Genomic DNA, 7,687 nt, shown 5'->3' on the forward strand with positions numbered 1-7,687 from the left:
GAGGATATAGATGAAGTAAAGTGGCTGAAAGAAATGCCAAAGCGAAAAATTAAGCTGCAGTGAGTATCTCTCTGTCTAGGTTTCTTTCTCAATTTCTACCTATTAAAATTAAGGAAAAAATATAGGGTTAGGTTTAGGAATACTGGGTAAGAAGAAACTTATGATAAGGTAGAATATAGGAATATAATGTAGGAGAAAACCTAGGGTAAGATAGAGTATAGGAACATAGTATAGAAAAAAACTTAGAAAAGCAACAAGTGTTCTTGGGACTCTTAATGCAGACTCCTGGAGAAGAATCAGAGTCATGCAAAAATACTATGAGGAAAATGGGCAGAAAAAGATTCCTGTGGAAGCTTTTGGTCTGTGGACAGCTTAAATTTAAGCCCTGAGTGGCAGGGAAGAGTTTTCCCTGAGGCGGAGAAGGACGAGACAAAACCCTCCGCTCCACTGGCAGTGCCACTGAATGAAAGTATCATACCATCAGAGTCAGTTCCATCTTGGCCGTAAAGCCGAGTTTAGGGAAGAGAAGTCTTGGGGAAAACTTAGTAATCTAGCTCTCAAAAAACTGGAAGCTTTTCAGGTCTTTCCTTCTCAGATCTCTTTTCTTTCTGTAAGGGTAAAATTAGACTCACCTGGAAGGAACATCTATTAGAATGGAAAGATCGCCCATAACTGCCCTAGCACAAAAAACCCTCTCAGAATATGGCAAACCCTCGTTGATGGTCCTGTCTTTTCTTCAAGACAGTATTAGAAAAGCAGCAGACACTTGGGACCCTAGCCAGAGTCCCCTTTGGCCAGAGCCTAGCAAGAGATGCCCGGCAGAGCTCAGATGGAGAGCCGAGCAGGGCAGCATCCCCCCAGGGTGGAATGGCAGCCAAGGTAGTGAGTGCTGTGGACCCAGGGAAAAGCTGCTGGTATGGAGAAAAGCAGTGGAGGCTTTGAAATTCTCCCTGCAACGAAAAGGGCAAGAAAATAAGCACCTAGCAGTAGCTGAAATGGCAGCACAGGGAAAGCTGAGGCAGGATTTGGCCGTACAAATGAGACAGAAACGGGAACTCAATCCCCTACCCCCAGAACAGAAAGCAGCTAGCAGAGCACCTGAGCAGTGGTAGTGACATCAGGAACTCTGAATCTGGGGGAGGAAACAAGCCAGAACAAAGAATCTATTGGTGGTGGTGGGGATCTCTCTGAAAAAGCTCTCATTTCAAGCACTCTTTTCTCTGACTCATTGAGGCAGGGGAGCAAAGCTGTGAAGGGTTTTTGCTTCTGGCACCAAGCACTAGTCTGAATGTGCGCAGGCAGATGGGCGCAACCCTCTGTGGACAGTGCCAGGTGAAAAAACTGATTAGAGAGGTACATCTGTGTCCTAATGTGAGCTTAGGGAAGACAAAAAACCTCCTGTGGCAAAAGAGCAAAAGCTTGAATGCAGACCGTGTGAACAGAACTCGGAGAGCAGCAGCTGCAATCAGCCACAGCTAAGTTTTCTCCTGGACCCAGAAAGGCAGCTTGGGAAATGTAGTTTGTAACAGCGTGGTGGTATAAGCAAGTATAAGCAGATATAGCAGCAAAATGCCCAAGGAAAATACTGCCACTGCCAGTACTGCACTGCCCCCAAACTCTGCCTTTTTCTGCCTAAAATGCCATTCCCCCACCCCCGCAAGCGCTGTTAGAAAACTTAGCTTACCTCCTGTAAATGGGAAACAGGTAAAAGCTTGACTGTCAGGAGGCAATTAAATGCTAATGCTGTTAGTCAACAAGCCATTTTGAGATCCCCTTTAAAAAGCAAGGGGAGCCAGGCGGTGGTGGTGCACGCCTTTAATCCCAGCACTCAGGAGGCAGAGCCAGGCGGATCTCTGTGAGTTCGAGGCCAGCCTGGGCTACCAAGTAAGTTCCAGGAAAGGCGCAAAGCTACACAGAGAAACCCTGTCTCAAAAAACCAAAAAAAAAAAAGCAAGGGAAAACGGTCTGAACACCAGGAAATTGCTTTGGGTATGGAAAAAACTTACGGGCAAATAAAAAACTTGGTTATGCTTGAAATGCAAGAGAGTAGCACTGGCATTGTTAAAAGAGCTCATGGCAGTGTTAAGATGCAGCTTCAAAAAATTAAGAAGGGGGAAATTTTACCCTCAGTCACCAAATGAAGCTTGCTGGCTGCCTGAGTTCGGTGAGGTGTGTGGAACAAAGGAATGTCAGCTCCAATGACGCTCCTCCAGAAGAGCTGGAGTGAGAGCAGTGGAACCAATGTTCCTCATATTGAGGTTCCATCCTGCAGTCTGGGGAAAGTAGGAAAATAAGGGGACCCCCGACTGCTGAGGAGTTTGGGACAAAGGCTTTGTCACTACTGGAATGAAATGGAACCTGGAGCCACACAACTTCTAGCAGCAAATTAATGGGTGGCCCCTTTAAGAAACAGTTTGAGTATAGACTGTAGAGCCACTGACACATTAGGCTCTGACTTCAAACTGTCAGGAAAACTTTCAGGATGTTATCAAAGCTGACTGTGAACTCAGAACTTTAGAATGAAGCAGTTTTGAGTTCACCAACAATTTTAACTGTGGTAACTCATGATTTGTGGACTCTGTCTTGTTGGAAGAAAATGTAAATAGTTCTGTTAAGAGATTTTTTTTTCTAGATGTTTGTTAAAGTTTGTAAAATAGTCATCTAGAGTTTCCTTTTGAATATAAGTTTGTAAAAAGTGTAAATATGTATATGATATTCATGCTAGTTGTAATGTTCATACTAGAATTGTTTTTATTTCTCCATCAATATCTGTCTAGTCCGGACAAATTAGGAAACATTAATTTTTAAAGGAATATGATTTATAAACCAAATCAATCACATTAGAAGCATCCTGAAGCTTTTGTCCTCTTTTACCTTCAGATATATTTGAACACTTTTTATGATAGCCCCAAATATAATTTCATATATAATTTTATAGTCTTGGTGACCCCTGGAAAACTTAAGTGCAGGTGTTATAATTAGAGGAGCTTTTCTGTCTTCTTCCTAGAAGTTTCCACTCCTCCTCTGTTTCTGTTCAGAAAGGGGTAGGCCTCCCACAATCGAGTTAGTTTGTGCAGAAATTCTACTGCTGTGGTATGAACACGTGTATATATGAGCTACTTAAACAGCTAAAAGTGTCTTTATAATTAGCATGGGTTTTTGTTTACTTGAGTGGATACTTTGAAGTGTTTTAAAATGAGTGCTTTTTCCTGGAAATCAAAATAGTCTCTTGAAAATTTTATCGACACTAATAATTAGCCTCCTAGGTTCTTTGTGTATTGACAATGAAAAAGTTAATTGCTCTAATTTTTAAATTATTGAAGTTTAATTCTGATTTTATTATACTCAATTTCTTAATGAATATAACCATGTAGAAAGTCTTGCCTTTGTGGGGAATATCTGTTAGGAAGGAGTTTTGATTTAGAAAAAACCTTGGCACGTCTAAGGATGTTACAGACATCTTAGACTCATTCAAAAAGAACATTCAGCCGGGCGGTGGTGGCGCACGCCTTTAATCCCAGCACTCGGGAGGCAGAGCCAGGCGGATCTCTGTGAGTTCGAGGCCAGCCTGGGCTACCAAGTGAGTTCCAGGAGAGGCACAAAGCTACACAGAGAAACCCTGTCTCGGAAAAACCAAAAAAAAAAAAAAAAAAAAAAGAACATTCTATCTTTAGCATCCTCTACTCCTTTACTGAGGGTGTGGCAGCCCAGGAATAGCTGTGGATGTTCCAACTATTGCAAGCTCTTAGTAGGGACCTGAGTCAGAGCTGAGTTAGGTTCTGTACCACCTCTTGCCAGAGACTGTGAGCCAAAGATGGGGAACTTCCTTCTTGTTAGCTTCCAACCTAAGCCAGAGTAGGCTTGATGGAAAGTGTATCTCCATGATGGGTAAGGAAGATTAGTAAAGAAGAAAGACCTAATACAGGCACAGTCTATCTGAGGGGCCCTTTATTATATCAAGAGGGGGGAGTTGTGAGGCCCACAAAGGTTTCTTAGTGAGACCTGAGCTTGCTTTACCCAGCAGGGCTGCATTAAGGGATGGCTTGACCATGTGTGTGGTTACCTGGTGACTGGAAGGATCTGCACTTGGCTGCTAGGGGGAGGTCTTTTGCTCTATCCATTGGTAATCCTATAAAAAGCCCTTTAGAAGAAACAGAAGGGGCTGGTGGATATTGATCTAGGCCCTTCTGAAGCTATCCTGTGTTTCTGTTTGTCTCTTCTCCACACTCGTTTTTTATCTAACATTTCTTATCCCTCTCTCCTCAAGAGTACCCTGGGGGAAAAGTGGGACCTGACCTCCCACAGGAATAAAAATTCCACCTTGATGCTCTTTAGGGGTGTCCTTCAAAACCTGTTGCTTTGTGTATAATTGGATGTTAGTGTATACTGTGTCAAGACATGTATACTGTGAATAGATACATTTTGATCAATTAGACCTCAGTAAAGCTAAAGGATATAAAATTACAACGTAGAGTAACATTATGTCTACAACATTGTGTCTACAGTATGTACAATGGAGAGTAACTTTGTGAGCACGTGTGCACACACACGCACAAGTAAGTAACAAGATCAAGATATATATATATATGTTTAGTCTCTATTAAGTATGGGACCATCCTCTGAGCCAAACAGCTGCCACCTTTGAGAGTTCAGTTGTGCCCTCTTGCAAAAGACCATCACAGAGGGGCAGGTACCATCATCTAGATACTCTATACCACCTATTGTATGCAATTCTACCCTAATCATGTGTAGTCTTGGAGAGGGGCTAGAGTATATAGGCCCGAGACTAGGGAAAAAGAGGGTCCATGTATATGGCTGTGGGAAAGCCCTCATCCCTATTGGGTAAAGATTTTTTTGGTGGAGCACCCACATTCTGGTAAGGAAGCCCATTAAACTTGTTGGTTCCTGATTGTGAGCTTTGGTGGCTTTGTACCTGGGTTTGTCATTGGGACTTTAGGGTGAAGACATTTACGTTTCCCCAGGGAAGGAATTTGAGCAACCAATGTATTTGTTGCAAACAAATGGCAGGGCTCTGAAATGGCGCTGGTTGCAATGGTTGCGTCTCACTGAGACTGGCTGTGTTTCAGGGCAGAAAAGTGGCAGACAGGCAGTTCTCAAGCCTCCCCAGGCAAGATCTTGCACTGTCTGCTGCTCTGGTAATCTCCGCCTCCTGCCCTTCACTCACGACTTGATGTATTTCTTTTCCTTCAAGATTCCATTCTGCTCCTTTTATGTATCCTAACAAAATCAAACTCATATTTACATAAGGGAGCTCTATGGGGTAGTACTCATCCGGGTCCCTTCTGGTGCTATCCCACATCTCGCATGCTCTCCTGATGGGGAATGTGATGAGAACCCCTCCCCTTCAGCTCCATACGAAAGCCAGTCTGGTCAGCTGGGATTGTGGTGTGCTTGAGAAGGGCCACAGACAACCCAGCAGACAAGAACAACATTATTTCTGCCCAAGGTAGCAACCTAGGGCTAGATCTGGGCTCCATGGTGCAGGGAATTGTCTCTATTGTTAGGTTCTCCATGTGACTTCCTGTAAGGGTTAATGTCAGTTATCACCTTGATGGGATCTAGAGTCACTTAGAGACAAACCTCTGGGCACGTCTGGGAGAGAGTTTCTAGACTGGGTTAGTTGAGATAGGAGTACCTGCCTTGGATATGGGCAGCACCATCCTGTGGGCTGGGATCCTACCCTGAAGAAGTGAGCTGAGCGCCAGCATTCATTAATCGGTGCTTCAGGATTGGATGCAGTGTGGCCAGCTCCTTCCTGCTCTTGCTGCCATGCCTTCTCCCCGTGGTGGACTGTGACCTCAAGCCATCAGCTGAAATAAGCTCTCCCTTCAGTTGCTTTTGTCGGGTGTTCCATCATAGTGAGAAAAGCAGTTAATCTACCTTAGGAAGAAGGGGTACGAAAAGAATATGCCTTCTCTTTAGGGATACTTTCTGGAATTTTCACCCACCACCTTCCATAGTCTATAACTTGGTCATCTAGGGAGGCTGGGACTTTGTTGCCACAGAAGAGGAAAGAATGGATGGGGTGGGGGATATGAGCAGTAGACCGTGCCACAGAGACCAGGTGACCTGGCAGGCTCCACAGACCAGAATGGGGGAGCAGTCTCTCAGAGTCACGTCTTGAGACAGCCTTAGCTCTGTAAGAACATGTGCCTCGGTGGGCTGACTCTCCAAGGTCCAGGCAAAGCTGTGCTGTGTGAGTGGCCTTGGTTCCCTCTCAGCATGCACCTTAGTCTGACTAGCTTTTGATTCAAACCAGAAAAAAAGCATCTTTTTTTTCTTTTTCTTTTTTTAAGCCAGCTGTTCTCAGTGGGAGAACAGGCTTTAACTTGAGCAGACCCAGTCAGTGCCTTTTGAGCCCGAGGTTTTATGGAAGATGTAAGCCTGATGGCCTCATTTCTAAGCCCTGGGCTCTTATCCCAGCATGCCTGAGTGCACATATCCATTTTTCTTTGATGAGTTTATTCCCTAGAAAAGCCAAAAATCAGTGCCGTCCCAGGGTTGAGACATGACAAAGGCAGGCAGTTCAGAGGGATGGCAGGCCTCCAGCTCTGCTTAGTCAACCTGTGTGAGGAGTTTTTAGCCACTATCTATGGAAGACCTCGGCCGAGTACCACACTTAAATGTGGGCATGAGAGTTGGTGCCACAGAGGCACTAAAAGCAGATGTGTGGAAAGAGACTCACCAGGCAGGTGTCAACAGGAGTTGGTACTGTATAACCAGGCAGCCACCAGCTGTGCCCCAAGACAGCGCATTCTACAGGGACAGAAGGACTTGCTCAGGCCAGCCCACAGAGCTGTGTCCTCAGCATCCACAGTTAGTGATAGCCTGCCCTTCCCACTGTAGCCTGAAATTGGCTGCAGTGGGAGGATTCACACCGTGGAAACAGCATCAGGTCAGAGCCTGAAGCAAGTGGCAGCCCTCATCTCCCCCTGGATTCAGAAGTTCATTACTAAATGTGAACAAAGGCTGAGAGAACAATAGTGGTAATAACCCAGGACTGTACTACATGCCACAGCATAACCTGGAACGTGCGCAGTGTAACAGATGGAGTTATGGCATGCTGGACAAGTCTCCAGTGAGTGGTCTAGGGGATGGTAGATCTGAGGGAAATGAGCAAGGAGGTGGGCTCCCTCCTCCTCACAACAGGGTCCCTGCTTCTTCCTCTCCCATCCCATTGGCCCTTTCTCTGTTTTGCTTGGTGAACAGGACTTCCTTGAGATGGTGGCTGGTCCATGAGAGCCCAGGCTGACAGCCCAGTGGAAGGTCAGTCCTGCCTACCCATGGCCCCATTCCTGGGCCAGGGTTCAGCTCTCTCAGGATGTAGAACTTACAAACAACCACCAGGGTACAGTATTTCCTGCCAAGAGTCCTCTTCAGGAAGGGCTGAGTGCTGGGGCCACCAACTGTTGGTACTTTTGGCCTTTCCTAGGAACCCTGGGACATCGAACCTAGCAGGGAATGAGTTTTACAGTGCTAGTGATCTTCCCTCCCTGTGAAGTACAGTTTCCTGGATGCCTGGGCCCCCAAGGGATGTTCTTCAGAGGTACCTATTCCCTGGGTGCTTGTTGAGAAATCAGCCCCAGAATCCTGGAAAACAGTTGAGAAGCAAAGCTCCCTAGGCTAGTGGAACATGTAAGAGGATGAAATGATGGATGACTGTCTT

This window comes from Peromyscus californicus, unplaced genomic scaffold, assembly GCF_007827085.1.
Source record: "Peromyscus californicus insignis strain IS unplaced genomic scaffold, ASM782708v3 Scaffold_7__1_contigs__length_154581171, whole genome shotgun sequence".
NCBI classification, from domain to species: domain Eukaryota; kingdom Metazoa; phylum Chordata; class Mammalia; order Rodentia; family Cricetidae; genus Peromyscus; species Peromyscus californicus.